We start from the raw sequence: 16,213 nt of genomic DNA, 5'->3' as shown, positions 1-16,213 counted from the left end.
GGAACTATATAATAAAATTTCTGAGGCTCAGGCAATGGCCAGACGTAATTTAATAAACGCTAAAATAAAATCTAAGAAATATTACGACAAGCGAGCGGTGCAGAGAAACTTTTGTATAGGCGATCAGGTATATTTACTTAACGAACCAAGGAAGAATAAACTGTCCGACCAGTATTCTGGCCCGCATAAAATATTAGAGATTTTCAAAAATAATAATGTAAGAATTGCGTTAAAATCAGGAAAAACGCGCGTTGTACACATAGATAAGTTAAAGCGACCGGGGAATCGGAGCCCCACTACAACTGACTCCCCACCAGACAGCACTTCGAGGAGTAAGGAGTGTGCTGTTTTAGTCAGTTACCGACGGACCCCAGACAAATCAACATGTCGATAATCGTTACCATCGCCTGCATCTTCTTACCAGCAACAGTCTACGGCCTCACAGGATATGACTGTGGCGGAACGGGACTCAACATTACTACTCTCTCCCTCCTTGACGTAGGAGACTGCGACGTGGAAGATATCGAACCAGTCAAAACATCTGTTCATATACAACTACTTCAGACAGCCGAATACGAGACAATCTCTGCATACCAGTGCAAGGTTAAGATCGACCGAACAATATATTACTGCGGAATGCACTCACATGTCTCAATAATAAGGGTCGAAAACAATATGTAAAAGAAATCGGAGCATACAACTGCCAAAAGATACACGAAACCGGATCCTTGGCCATTGGCACCGCTTTCGTTGACCGGCTAATAAATAACGCCACCAACCATCGCAGCGTAACGCTGGCAGGACAAGCCTTTACTGATGGTCGTTGCGCAGGCACGCAATATACGGACGGCTACGGAACTTGGGAGAACGTTGTGGTGCAAGCAGCCATCGAAATAACTCTACGCACGTTCACGATGCCTTTTAAAAGATCGATAGGTAAAGTGAATCTGCCTTCAGGAACCCAGTGTCCATCAGCGCAAGGAGGCTACAATGACTGGGACGGCACGGAGACATTTTGGAATCTCCCCTACACAGATGGTTGCAATTTCAACAAGTATGATATTTTATACGAGGGTACAGCAACGAAATTATCACCAAAGAAATACGAGCAAGCACCCGAAGTATATACAGTGACCACCAAGGATACCACCTTCGCATTAGCCAAAACTACAGAGACAAATCTTTGCGGATACAAGTTATACCACACGGAACACCCCAAACTACTCATTTTCGAGACGCAGCCTGGAAGATCCTTCCAGTCTAAAACTAAAACCTCTGTAGACAATTTAGATATCTTCTCATTAACTCTAAGTTTGTATACGTAGAGAAGCATATTAAAACACAATTAACACGATTGTACAAGGATATAATGGAGCAAAAATGTGCCCTAGAGAAACAAATCCTGCAAAACGCCCTCTCACTATCCAGCATCGCTCCAAACGAAATGGCATTCAGAATCATGAAAACACCGGATTATACTGCAGTCACTGCCGGTGAAGTTATTCATATAATAAAATGCATACCGGTGGATTGTAAACTATGACGCACCGACAATTGTTACAACGAACTCCCAGTGACTTATCGAAATCACTCACTATACCTACAACCAAGATCACGTATCCTCTCGAAGACGCACACCCAAAGACTGCAATGAGTTGCTACCCAATCTCTATAAGATTGATACCACCTGGTACAGATTGACAGGTAGTATAACGGAATCGCTACCTCCGCCAACCATACAACCACTCACCAAACCTTCGTGGAAGTATGTGAGTCCTGATGCATTAGCCACCAGCGGGATCTAGAACACCTGAAGACCTGGATCGACTCAGAGATCATATTATGTTTCCTGTAGAGAAACCCTCGATGCTTAATACAATTGCGCGTGGCGCAATGGGCCGAGAAATACCCAAGGGAATGTAGCAATGCTTAACCTCTTGGACGAAGTCTCACTAGACCATATCACAGAGAACGCAGGTAGAAAACTCTGGGATGGTTTTATCACATTTGGATCGGCGAGCGCTGGTGTCTTGGCATTATTCATAATTGGCAGAACTATTAAACTGTTAGTGGACACAATAATCCATGGTTATGCTCTACACTCGATCTATGGCTGGAGTATCCATTTAATCGGAGCTATCTGGTTGTCAGTAACTCACCTCCTGCTATTCCTGGGAAAATCCAGCAAGACTAAGGTAACGAACGAGGAAGAAAGACGGCAAGAAGAAGCATCAGCGCCGACTCCTCAAGAAAAGGATAGTGAAGTGAAAACAGTGCCGGAACAATCGTACAGAATTGCGAAAATATCTTCACGAAAACGAACGAATGTAAGAAATATTAAGTTAAGCGTTGTTATAAAGTAATGTAAAAATTGTATCTGCTAAAATCTTTAGGTAATATCTTAACTAATATTTGATCATTTATGATTTATATCTTTATACCTTTTTTGTGCTTAGGATTAAGATGAGAAATGTCGGTCGGAGTGCCTCCATTTCTATTATAAGGGGGGGAGTGTCACGTCTGTCGCGTCAGAATAAATGGATTAATTAATAATTTTATTCCCTATTGTAAAGGTATTACTCTTCTCAATTTTATAATGATAAATTTGTATAACATGAAGCAAGAAACAGACGTGGTACGTCCCTAGCCTCCCACGCGAGCGCCGCACTCCCACCACCAGCGCCTCCTACATCGAGCGCGCACCCCACCATAGCGTCGCCGCAGTTTCGAGCCGCCGAATCGAAGCACTTCAGTGCACGGCCGACTGTGTTCAGTTCATCTCGCGAATCCGACTGGAGAGGACCTCCAGTCCGTGAACTCCCTCTTTCAAATCAATTCCAATTCTAGTGTTAAGAAGTAACACGAATATAATTCCAAATCAATTCCAATTCTAGTAACTCGAATACAATTTCAAATCAATTCCAATTCTAGTGTTAAGAAGTAACTCAAATACAATTTCAAATCAATTCCGATTCTATTATAGTACTAGTGAATTTAACATCATTCAATTTAAATCTAATTTTAAACGTGTTTTACAATTTAATCAATCTTTGTATTAGTTAATCTTGTAATTGAATATATCTTATAATATATATATATATATATGTGAAAAGTGATTAGTGTCAAACAATTAATAAATCCAAATCCTTCCACCCATCCTAGCGAAACGTACAATCGACAGAGTTCGCGAGGTAGAGTGACCACGCGTAATTCAATCAAATAACAAGCTTCCGGGAAGCCGTGCTTGCTCTCTTGGCTAGCAAGTTGTGCGTCCACCCGCACTACTCCTCAAGAGAGGTATCGCTTCTCACGCATTTAAGTCGTCAAATTACAAGATATCTGACAACCTGTCCCGCCTCTTGGCTAGCAAGTTGTGCGTCCACCCGCACTACTCTCCACAGAGGGTTACAGGTTCTCATCGCGATAGAAAGTTCAATTTTATATTCGTAACTTGTAAGGGAAGCAACATTTCCCTTCATGGTCACTTTCGATGCCGAATAAACGCAAAAACCGCGCCGGACGTCAGCGCGCGATTCGTCGAACTTTATACGAAATTAAATCCGCGCTCACCGGTGATTTGAGCGAATTGCTCGGGTATGAAGAAATCTACCAGCCAGAATACGAAGCGCATTTCAAGAATAGCCTGTGGGCTCCAAGTCCCCCGAATCCAGCAACGTTGTCGCCAGACGCTCCGCATCCTAGTGTGCATCCCGAGACCCGCCAGGCCGACAGCGAGAATTAAAAGCCCGAATCCAGGAACCGGGCCAACGAAAGGTAAGTGAATTTCCATTTCCTATTTTGTGAATCGCGTTATGTGCAGAGGACGATCGGAAAGCTCGCGTCAAAAGAGAACACATCCAGCCGCCGTCTTTAATCATTAAATAAGTATCTCTCGGTGTGTAGTCGAATTCGGGTATGGTCTTGTCGGCATAGCTACCGATACAAATTCCGCCAATCTTATATGCCTAGAGTGTAAATCCCGGTATAATCTCAATTGTGATCAACTACAATTCACCGCTATCTTAAGGCATTACATTAATGTTGGGACCACTCGGAAAGAAAGGCTTTGCAATTTTTGCGGTACTAAATTAGCTCTCTGGCGTGAGGTAACCGATTGCGATCCCTGCTCCGAAGCATTTGCGGCATTCTTAGAATATTTACGCGAAGAAAATACTTCTTTTTACGCACTGCCAAATCCTATCATTGACGTAGATGCAGAGATAGGACTGCACGACATCGTTTTCTCTAGGAGACTATCGATCTTTTTATACGGTCTATTCACTCGCAATTTGCATCAATAATCCAGTCAATTCATTCTGTAAAAACCAATACGCAGCCCAGTGCGAGCAGACTCGCTCCACGCGTAGCACGCCTCGCCTGTGACGTAACACACGTCCATCGGATCGCATGTTTCGACGATGTTTAATAATAAATAAGATATACAATTTAAAATTGTTTTTTCCTCACTGACGTTAATCGACTCGTTCGTTTCGTCGATACGCGATTAATTTATAATAATGCCGGCTTCGCGAAGTTCCTCGATGATCGACATCTTGTTGTCGTGAGCGTTGTTACCAGCTCGGTGCGAAGCGTCGAGCAATCGGAATCGATCCACCAGTTCGTTGGGATCGTCCCAATACACATAATCGATCTTGTCGTTTAACTTCATGGTTGTTGGTATATTGCTCACGTCTACACCCTTTTTACCGCTACTTACATATGTAGATACGAGCGAAGCGATGATGTTAATATACTTGGATCCCGTATTGCCCTTGGGATTATGGGCGCTGTGACCACGGCTATGAGCATTTATTGTTAACAATATACTTTTATACATTTGTTTGTCATTCTCGGTAAAAACTGCGTCATCGGGAAGTCTCTTGAAGATTAATTCGTATAATCCTGATGTACCATTGTATCTTACATTGTCTATGGAATTTTTGTCAACGTTAAATTTCTTGTCACCAAGCATCGCACCACTGTTTTTATCGAAATAAACACCGTATACGCGATCAAATGTATCGTTTTTTCCATTATCATCGAGGAGAGAGCTTACGTACTTTTGCCCTAATGGTCCCAGCTGATTATGCAACGCCTCTCGACCTTGTTGCGTTTGCAGAGTCCGTTTGATAATTATTTCAAATGACGGTTCACTGACGTCTTTTGTTTCGAAAACATCTTTCTTTTGCAGGAACAGCGGTGGTTCTTTCGGTGGGTCTTTCGATGGTTGTATCGGTGTAGACTCGAACACGAGTGAATCTGACGCGGCTTTCAATTCTTTCGTTGTACGTCGTTTTATAGACTGCGGCGTTAACTTCAACCATTCATCCGTTCAATATGAATCCTTTTCAGTAGTAGTAATATCGTTATCGTTGTCGTCATCGCTGTCTTCACGTTTCTTTTTTTTCTTAATACCGAGATCCTTTGCTTCTTTTTCAATCGATTGAGATTCCTCGGTTTTTTCTGTTTTAGGTTCGACGATGGGCTTGAAACGTCTCTCCAACGCTATATCTTCAGCTATTTTACCAATTTTCAAAGCGCTATATTTTTTGCGAATCGCTCGTTTTCACAATCTGCTTCGCTATTATCACGCGATCTTTGAGATCCATGTTGCCCAGTTGACGTATCGACATCGATTAACCACGTTACGGTACCGCGAACAAATTAAATTCCTTTCTGTATCGTCCATTAATAAGCGGATTGTCCTTATCTATCACTAGGAATCCGCACTCGCGTTGCCAACAATCGCGGCATAACGCACAGAATTCATCGTGTGATATGTCGGTATTCACGTGATCGTTGTAAACATGTTTCAAGTTGGTACCATCCTGTTTGAACAGAATCAGCAGTTTCGCATTGTCGCGTATCAGATGTTTAGGTATCTTCGCATACGTCTCATAGAGATAAAAGCAATTGACGTTCGAGTGGCGACCCATCGAAAAGCCCATTCTCTCATAGCATCTTGCTTATCGCACGCAACGTCGTCGAAGACGAAGATCGAATTGGGACGTGCTTCGCTCGGTGGAATGACGTCACTGTTGTTGGAGAACTAAAATAGCCGATTTTTTCTATCGATGTTAGTAAATTTTTCAAGTATCGATATTTCGGTTGTTGCAGCGATTTCGAATGTACGTACACGTTCTCGAAACATACCATGCGGATTCTCGAGCAAACTTATGAGAACATTGGTTTTACTGCAATTCGACGGTCCGCAAATGATGGCGCGTATAGTACTCGGTAACATTTCACCGTGCTTGCGCTCTGTCGCGATATCTTCCATCATTCGCGCTCTCTCGTCACAGTTCGCGACGCGTATCGTCAGCGGCTGCCGTACAAATTTCATGTTCGCACTGCGTTATCTAGGCTTCGATCGAACGCCTATTTATAGGCGCGCGAAATCGCGAACCGCTCAGTAGCAAAAATGTATCTTGCGCTGTCGCATCCCTCCGATATTCGGGATTTGAGTGCTGAGCAGTTGCAATATATACCAAAAATCGTACTGTTACCCGTGTGCGTAATTATATCGATCACATGTGGGACAAGCTTCCGGAGTATATAAAGGCGAATTTGGAGGTTCAAACCGATCGTCGCTGCGTCGAGCATTATAATCAATCGTGGGATCGAGATCATATAGACGGTCCTGCACCGAAGATAAAGGATTGTAGCGCATGTCAGTAGCAACATTGAACAAAAGCTGTGGTGGAGGTTTGCTCAATCGAGCGATAAACGCGCTTCCTTTCGAACTACATATCCCAGGCTATCAGTTTTACGGTCCGGGTACTCGGCTGAAAAAACGATTAGCCAGAGGTGAAACGGGCATAAATCCATTGGACGCGGCGTGTCGTGAACACGACATTGTGTATTCTCAGAGCAACGATCTCACTGACAGACACGCGGCGGACAAGGTACTCGTCGATAAAGCCTTAGGACGCATCATCGCGAGAGATTCTGGCTCTGAGCGAGAAAGCTGCAGCTGCAGCCGTTTGGACAGCGATGAAAGCCAAGACCAAGATCAGCATGGGTATGAAGGCGAAGAAAAAAGTCAGCAAAAAAAAGAAACGAATACTTCCAACGGCGAAACGAGGCGGCGTGTTACCGATTTTGCCAATTTTGGGCGCTCTCCTGGGCGGATCCTTAATCGGCGGAGCGATTAGCGTGGCGAAAGCGGTAAACGACAGGTATCACGTTAAGCGTGTAAAAACCCATTACAAATTTCCAAAAATAATAACTTTATATATATATAACGATAACCATTATGTTAAAATCCATTTATTTCAGTATATTGTAACGTCCGGAGAGCCACCATATATTTTTTTTCTTTCTCTGCACATGTAATACAGCCTTAACACTATTTACCGCCGGACCGGCGACCGAGAATGGTCATTGGCTCTCCTGCCGTTCCGCAGATACGCCACTATTATCTTACTCCCCACCACTATTATCTTACTTAGACATAATGCTACCATAACCATTTCCTTCACTAATCATAAATATTAATACTTAATAAAATATATATATTCTGTAAATAATTACCCTAACCATTGTTCTTTATTAGTTATAAACAATAAAATATGTATCTCATAATTAGGAAACGCTTCCAAACTTAAATATAATAATAAATATAATAAATACAATAACTATAATAATGATAAGTATTAATGATATTAGTGTGTAACGGAGCGCATCCCTCCGCTCTGTCACGTCTGTCGCGTCAGAATAAATGGATTAATTAATAATTTTATTCCCTATTGTAAAGGTATTACTCTTCTCAATTTTATAATGATAAATTTGTATAACATGAAGCAAAGAATAGACGTGATACGTCCCTAGGCTACCGCGAGCCCCACCATGGCAATTCTCTGGCCTCCCACGCGAGCGCCGCACTCCCACCAGCGCCTCCCACATCGAGCGCGCACCCCACCATAGCGTCGCCGCAGTTTCGAGCCGCCGAATCGAAGCACTTCAGTGCACGGCCGACTGTAGGCAGTTCATCCCGCGAATCCGACTGGAGAGGACCTCCAGTCCGTGAACTCCCTCTTCTAATTCAATTCTAGTTCTAGTGTTAAGAGAAATCAATTCCAATTCTAGTGTTAAGAAATAACTCGAATATAATTTCAAATCAATTCCAATTCTAGTGTTAAGAAATAACTCGAATATAATTTCAAATCAATTCCAATTCTAGTGTTAAGAAATAACTCGAATACAATTCCAAATCAATTCCAATTTTATCATAGTACTAGTGAATTTAACATCATTCAATTTAAATTCAAATTTTAAACGTGTTTTACAATTTAATCTTTGTATTAATATTGTATTTGAATATTTTACAATATATATATATATATATATATATATATATATATATATATATATATAAGTGAAAAGTGATTAGTGTCAAACAATTAATAAATCCAAATCCTTCCACCCATCCTAGCGAAACGTACAATCGACAGAGTTCGCGAGGTAGAGTGACCACGCGTAATTCAATCAAATAACAAGCGTTCCGGGAAGCCGTGCTTGCTCTCTTGGCTAGCAAGTTGTGCGTCCACCCGCACTACTCCCCAAGAGAGGTATCGCTTCTCACGCATTTAAGATGTCAAATTACAAGATATCTGACAACCTGTCCCGCCTCTTGGCTAGCAAGTTGTGCGTCCACCCGCACTACTCCCCACAGAGGGTTACAGGTTCTCATCGCGATAGAAAGTTCAATCTTATATTCGTAACTTGTAAGGGAAGCAACATTTCCCTTCATGGTCACTTTCGATGCCGAATAATCGCAAAAACCGCGCCGGTCAGCGTGCGATTCGTCGAACTTTATACGAAATTAAATCCGCGCTCACCGGTGATTTGAGCGAATTGCTCGGGTGTGAAGAAATCTACCAGCCAGAATACGAAGCGCACTTCAAGAATAGCCTGTGGGCTCCAAGTCCCCCGAATCCAGCAACGTTGTCTCCAGACACCCCGCATCCTAGTGAGCATCCCGAGACCCGCCAGGCCGACAGCGAGAATTAAAAGTCCGAATCCAGGAACCGGGCCAACGAAAGGTAAGTGAATTCCCATTTCCTATTTGTGAATCGCGTTATGTGCAGAGGACGATCGGAAGGCTCGCGTCAAAAGAGAACACATCCAGCCGCCGTCTTTAATCATCAAATAAGTATCTCTCGGTGTGTAGTCGAATTCGGGTATGGTCTTGTCGGCATAGCTACTGATACAAATTCTGCCAATCTCATATGCCTAGAGTGTAAATCCCGGTATAATTGCGATCAACTACAATTCACCTCTATCTTAAGGCATTACATTAATGTTGGGACTACTCGGAAAGAAAGGCTTTGCAATTTTTGCGGAACTAAATTAGCTCTCTGGCGTGAGGTAACCGACTGCGATCCCTGCACCGAAGCATTTGCGGCATTCTTGAAATATTTACGCGAAGAAAATACTTCTTTTTACGCACTGCCAAATCCTATCGTCATTGACGTAGATGCAGAGATAGGACTACACGACATCGTTTTCTCTAGGAGACTATCGGCCTTTTTATACGGTCTATACACTCGCAATTTGTATCAATAATCCAGTCAATTCATTCTGTAAAAACCAACACGCAGCCCAGTGCGAGCAGACTCGCTCCACGCGTAGCACGTCTCGCCTGTGACGTAACAAACATCACAAGTTGATCTCGATACGATCGCGTAACGACAACAATTGCCTGATGGGAAATTTGACGTTAGATCCCGTGGTCGATTTATTCAAGATACAATGACGAATGCCGCACGTGTTCTTGAGCGAGATAAAAAAACTATCGATGCTGCGCATTTTGGAGAGCGGACGATATTTGAGCATGGCTTTTCACTCGTGGGATCTGTACGAATTTCCGCTGTTACAGCGTACAACCAAGCATTCGTGGGTCATCAAGACCGCTACTCAGCTCGAGAAGCCGCGATATGTCATCTTTGCTCTGCAAACAGGTCGAAAAAACGTCATGGCTCTTCAGCCACGTGTCTTCCACGAGCCGATTCAACAATTGCAACTTAACCAACGTGAAACTCTATCTGAACTCAAAATGTTATCCGTACGACGATATGAATCTGGATTTTGACAAAAACAGATGATCCGTGTTGTATGAAACGTACGTGCGTTTCTGCAAGGGTTACTACAGATACGAATATCTCGAGCCGAGTCTCACCGTCACATCTTTTTTACATAACGGTCCATTCGTAATCATCGATTGTTCTCGACAAAACGAATCGGTCAAGAGCGCAACCGTAGACGTGAGATTGGAATTTAAGACTAAAGAGAACGTACCGAATACCACCACCGCATACTCTCTCATTATACACGATCGTGTGGTTCAATACAATCCGTTGACCAATGTTGTACATAAGATCACCTAAGAGCATCACTGGCACATGAGAGAGACAATAAAATCTACGATACATCGAAATCGACCGCAGTCTCGAAAAATTGTTCGTCATGGTCGCGCCAACGTTCGTAGACCTGCAAGGTTTTCTCGTTGGAAGACAGTTGTAAAAGAGTTTGCCGCTCTCAGATAACGGACCGTTCTTTCTCATTACATTTTCGCAAACTCTATACTGTTACGTCAAGACCGCGGGGACCCCTCCGATAATCTCAGCGGCAAATTATTGAAAACGCTCTCGAGGGATTTCAGCAAATTACACGGCTGACCTTGCGATTAACCAGATGTCGAGTAATTATTTGACCGTGAGCGGATCAGTGAAACGGAGAAATTGGTTAGCCGGGGCGATAAAATGCCGTTGGGAGCGGGATTCGTCTCGTCAAGGTAATATCGTCCGCAGATGTTTTCTATGGTGTTACCTAATTCCCTGAGCACTTCCAGAGATACGATAAAAACCTCGGTGCAGTCAAGGCAAAGCTCGATGTCGCGGACTATTACAAGACTGGTACGGCAGCTATCACAATGATCCCGGGCGGAAGTGTACCCAAACTGGAACGCGTGGGCCAGTTCCAAACGATACGTAAGAGTCCCTTCTGGTATTTCTTCTTTGCATCGAAAGCAAAGATATTCGGCACTGTTAGGGAACGATTCGGCGATAACGTCGTCTACGCGTCGATATCCAAATGTGGTAAGGTAACGCACCGTACTCATACGATATTTGTATACGGCGCCTGGGTGAGTGCGTGAGTCTCGTGGCTCGAGAAAACAAGGCGGGCACATTACATCAAATAACGGGTGTTAACATTACGCTCTGAATATTCAACGTTAAAATAGTATTTCGAAACTAGAATATTTCCATACGCAACGATAAAGCGGCTCAAAACCCTACATGCCTTAGGGGAAAGTAGCAAGGGAGGCAAAAAAAAAGGGGTCGATCGTAAAACCTTTCCGGTCGAGTGATGCAACTATGCGGCGGTCGCTCGACGCTAACAAAGCGAATGATGCAACCCGAAAGAATCCTGAGCGCGACGAGTACACTTATATTCGTTTACATCTAATTTCTTTATACTCTATATTTCACTGGTGTAAACGTATGCCCGGTGGGAAAACACGAAAGCAACCGGGAATAAAACTCGATGCATGATTCTCACTTACCTTTCGGTGTTTGCTCTGCGCAGATACTCTTCGAGGGAGATACGTGGTCGAAAACTGCTTCCTTGGTAAGCTGCTACGGGCACGGATGGGGTTGGTAAGGCGCTCCAGAGGCGATCATGCACGAGGAGTTCGTACTCGCCGTCGTAAGTCACTTCTTCGCCGATGATCGCATTGTGGTCGTAAATCGCGGCCACGTGGAGGTCGTATTCGAGTCGCCGAAGTGCGTTGTTAGTGCGACCCGCGCAATTTTTCCGTGCCTTAGGCATTCGGCAGAGGCTCTAGGCGTATATTATGTTTAATTAAAAGGTTAGGGTTAGGATATTACATTCGGCTGCGAGCCAATTACGCATTACGGTTCGGCGTCGCGTTGGAATGCATGAGCTACCGCGTGCTCGAAGTCCGATGTTTCCTTTGTGGTAAGTGCGGATGACGCACAACACCTTGCCCCCAGAAACGATCGGAATTCTTGCTTTAGCTGCTAATTATTCGGTAAAAGAAGACTTGAGTTATGATGAACGCCCGTTGCTTCTTTAGCCTCGCGAACACATCCGTTATTATCGGAATCTCGGAGACAAGGGATGAGATAATGAAGCACGTGGCGTTAAATAAAAATCGATATATTTAGATATTCACTGAATTTACACTCACGAACAAGATGGTACGGAATATTAACACTATATATATTAAACTAGAATTTGAAATATTAATAGGATTTGAACTAAATCTAGAGATTGAAACACGCTTATACTTAAACGAGACAAGGATTTAGGAACGACACTCGCGCGGTGTTCACTGGTCGACGACGCGCACAAGAGTGAACGAGTATGGCCGCGCGTTGTAACGCGTGCCTGCGACGGCGCTGCCGCGCAACATGGCGGTAGCGTGGGCACGCCAACGCACGTGGCGCAAGATGGCGGATGGCGTGGGCACGCCAACGCTTGTGGCGTTCGCGGCGGTCATAGACTATAAAGCTAGATTAGATGTACATATCTATAATGGTCGTTGGTCGGCCAATCAGCGCGCGGCTGACTGGAGATAATGCGCGCAACAGCAACGCGAGCCTTATTATAGTAATAATTTTACAATTAATTAGATTTATTGTTAGCATGATTTGTTATTGTTATTTATCATTTTATTTATTATTATTATTTAATTTTATTACTTATTTTAGGAAAAATGCTTACTATTGTCGGTTATCTAATAATTTCCAACCTATGGGATTGCCTATATTATTATAATACTTATATTTATTATAGTGTATATTTACTGGCGGTAAGGCGCATCACGTGGTATGTCGACGGCAGGAGAGCCGGTTGTTGCCAACTTCGGCGGCTAGAATAGTGGCGCTTCTGCGCAGGTGGGATAAAAAGGAGAAGGAAAAATTTTACCCGTTGGCTCTCCTGACGTCACAATACCATGGCATTTCCTCACAAGTGCCGACAAGTCTCGCGCACGCTGGGTGATACGTCATCACCATAGACTGTGATAGGACGACGGAACAATTTCATACAGCAAAGCTAAAAGTTTTATTACAAAGGCTGTGCATGGAACAAGAAGAAGAAGAAGAAGAAGAAGAAGAAGAAGAGGAAGAGGAAGAGGAAGAGGAAGAGGAAGAGGAAGAGGAAGAGGAAGAAGAAGAAAGTTCGACGATGACGACGACGACAGCGATGCTGTCGTATATGTCAAAGGACATGAAAAACGACAATGGCTGTGGAACTTGCTTCTGGATGATGAGCGCGTGTGCATCGAAACTCTGGATGCTGATTACAAAGACGTAGATTCTCTAAACAAACTGGACGCTGATAATACTGCGATAATAATGCGATGCGGATATCACTATACTAATTGCACGTTACAAAATGTATTCAAATTATTTAATTGGTGGTCAGATAACCATGAATAAAATAAATATGATATACGAATTATGTTTTTTTTATTTCTTTCCCATGCATTGATAATTCTAACGATCGACGTACCGCTTCTTATCATATAACGCCGAAAAATTTATCTTGCCAGGGTGACTCGCGCGCGTCGGGCAGGTAGGTCAGTGTGTTGGTCATACACATGACAAAGAATCACGATTTAAAAAAAAGTAAAAAAATTTTAATATTTATTTAATGCAAAAAATAAATTATACAATGCACTTTTATTTATTGTATATACATTTATTTGTGGATCTTTATTAATTATGTAATTATTCCATTAATTATGTAATTATTCAAAGTAATGAGAATATTCTGTAGAAAAATTTCACCAAACTTCTTCATCATCATCTTCATATCGACATAAACCAAAAAGTATCTGCAAATCAAATACGTCCTCGCGAGTAATTTCTTTCCATAAAAAGTATAAATACTCCTTGTATTGGCGACGCTGATATAGGCGACGTATTCATCACTGATGATTAATATTCATAAAGTCATTATCAATTTTGATATCATATATGCACAAATACTACAAAAAATAATTAAAAAAATCTCAATTTCATAATTCACAAAATACATCACATATCAAATAAAGAAAAAAAGAAAAAAGAGAGAGAGAGAAAAAGAAAAAGAGGAAAAAAAATTACGTACCCCATTCGGATGGTGTATTTGAATTTTTATAAGATTCCGTACTTGCAGGTTTCCACAACTGAGATACCATCGAGATATAATGTCAAATTACAAAAATATTGAGTTTAATATTTTAAACATTAGAAAGATACATGTGAATAAATATACGTACTGTTTCAGTTGGATAAGTAATTTTTAATAAATTTCTAATATAAGTCAAATAATCAAATTCCTGCAATGCTTTTTCACTTGCCATTTCTTCTCGTTGAGCGTTAGATACTATACGATACTTTTGCATTTTTTTGTATGCACGTCAGCTTTCTCTCTCACATTAGACTTCTACTGTGATTCTGCACACCCCATGACTCATTATATATCATCGACAATTTCTTTGTCCCTTTGTCTAAATCGGAGCATCATCATAGGTCTCCCCGATTTGTTTATAGCAGCCGGAATATCGGCGCTTCTCTTGATACGCCGCGTTCAATCTCATGCAATGAGTCTTGTGGAGGCATATCGTTGAAACGTCTTCGTGGCATCACTTGGATACTAATTTTGTGCGCGAAGAATCACCGGTGTGCGAAAAACAATTGCTTTTGCATGAAGAACTTTCAATGCAACGTCTTCGCAATGGCATTACCACGCATCATCATCTGCGCAAGATACAACGAGGCAGAGTACAACTGTAATTTCGTGGTATATGTGGAGGAACAAACTATTTATTATGTTGACAACAACCCTCTCGTTGGTGTTGCAAAACTGCCATGGTCAATACATTTATATGAATATATTAGTTCATTGGCTTCGGCACAGGATGAAGAGGAAAAGGAGGAAGAGGAGGACAATTATCCAGAAGTCCCCCTGCGGGTTAATTCCGCGGTATGTGGATGAAGTCCCCTTCCTGCGAGTAATTCGGAAGGGGTAAAGTTATTTCTTGGATTACTAACATTTTCTTTTTGTGTATTTGTTAAAGTGACAGTGATTTTTTCTTGGATTGTTAAACATTTTTTGTGTGTATTTTTACGTGACATTTTCTTGGATTGTGACATTTCTTTTTGTATTTTTAAGTGACTTTTTTTATGACTCTTCTACCTCAACCTGGTGAATCTTTTTTTATTTTTTTCTTTTTTTTATTTTTTACTCGGCGGCGGTGGCGGCGGGCGAAGCGGCAGCGATGGACGCGGCGGCGGCCCTCCCCCCTGACGTCATGTCCACGCGCAATTTTTTTATATCATCTTCGCCGCCCGTTTATCCATTTGTTTATATCGTCTTGCTATCTTATCCTATTTGTTTATCTCACCTCGTTTCGTCTTTCTTCACTACCCCCTCCTCCCCGTGACATCATGTCTTTCGAGTCGCAATTTTCTATTTGTTTATCTATGTATTTATCTTCTTATTTATCTATTTGTTTATCTACTTTTTTATTCACTTGTTTATATCCTCTTCATCAAATCCTACTATTTTATCTATCCCCTCCTCCCCCACGGCTCAGTTCAAAGGATCGCCGCCTCTGACTTTCCCCTCCCTTCTTCTCCGCGCCCTCCGCCCCCCCCCCCCGCACACCCGCACCCCCCTCGGAGGACCTGGGTTAGAACCCGCCTAGTATTACTACTACTTTCAAATTGTTAAGGAATAATTGAACATGTATTAACTATGGACAGAAACAATAGAAAAATATTCGGATTAATAATTAAAGAAGAGTTAAATAATAGAATAAGAGAAAATGACATTGTAAACGCCTTTAAAGAATTAAAAAATGAAATGATACGATCGAATATTTTACACGCAAATATATCGCAGAGTAAAAGTAATATCAATGTGCCATGGTTTAGAATACGCAATATTATGCGGTTAACATTCCTAAGTACTAACATACAGATAACAATATGTAAGGGACAAATATGCATACCGAAACTAGAAGAGAGATTGCGTATCATACATGAATGTCATGAATCCAGTGTCGGAGGACACAAGGGAATCGCGAAGACAGTGGCGCGGATACATAAATATTACTGGGATAACATGAAAAAACAAGTTGAAAATTATATTCAAGCTTGCAATAGCTGTCAAAAGAAAAAATTAGTACGCGTAA

At 42.1% G+C, this 16,213-nt stretch overlaps 1 long non-coding RNA gene across 1 annotated transcript in view; it reads left to right on the top strand.

Moving 5' to 3' along the window:
* The window catches only part of LOC148934601 (uncharacterized), a 75,776-nt gene extending 62,287 nt beyond the window's left edge, over nt 1-13,489 (top strand). Inside the window, exon 2 of the long non-coding RNA XR_016141222.1 lies at nt 12,908-13,489. This is a non-coding gene — a long non-coding RNA (uncharacterized LOC148934601). The remainder of the gene's footprint in view (nt 1-12,907) is intronic.
* The last annotated feature ends 2,724 nt before the right edge of the window (nt 13,490-16,213 follow it).

Source organism: Pogonomyrmex barbatus, unplaced genomic scaffold, assembly GCF_055798465.1.
Source record: "Pogonomyrmex barbatus isolate J1 unplaced genomic scaffold, ASM5579846v1 scaffold9, whole genome shotgun sequence".
Lineage (NCBI taxonomy): Eukaryota > Metazoa > Arthropoda > Insecta > Hymenoptera > Formicidae > Pogonomyrmex > Pogonomyrmex barbatus.
This window is presented reverse-complemented; position numbering and strand designations above follow the sequence as displayed.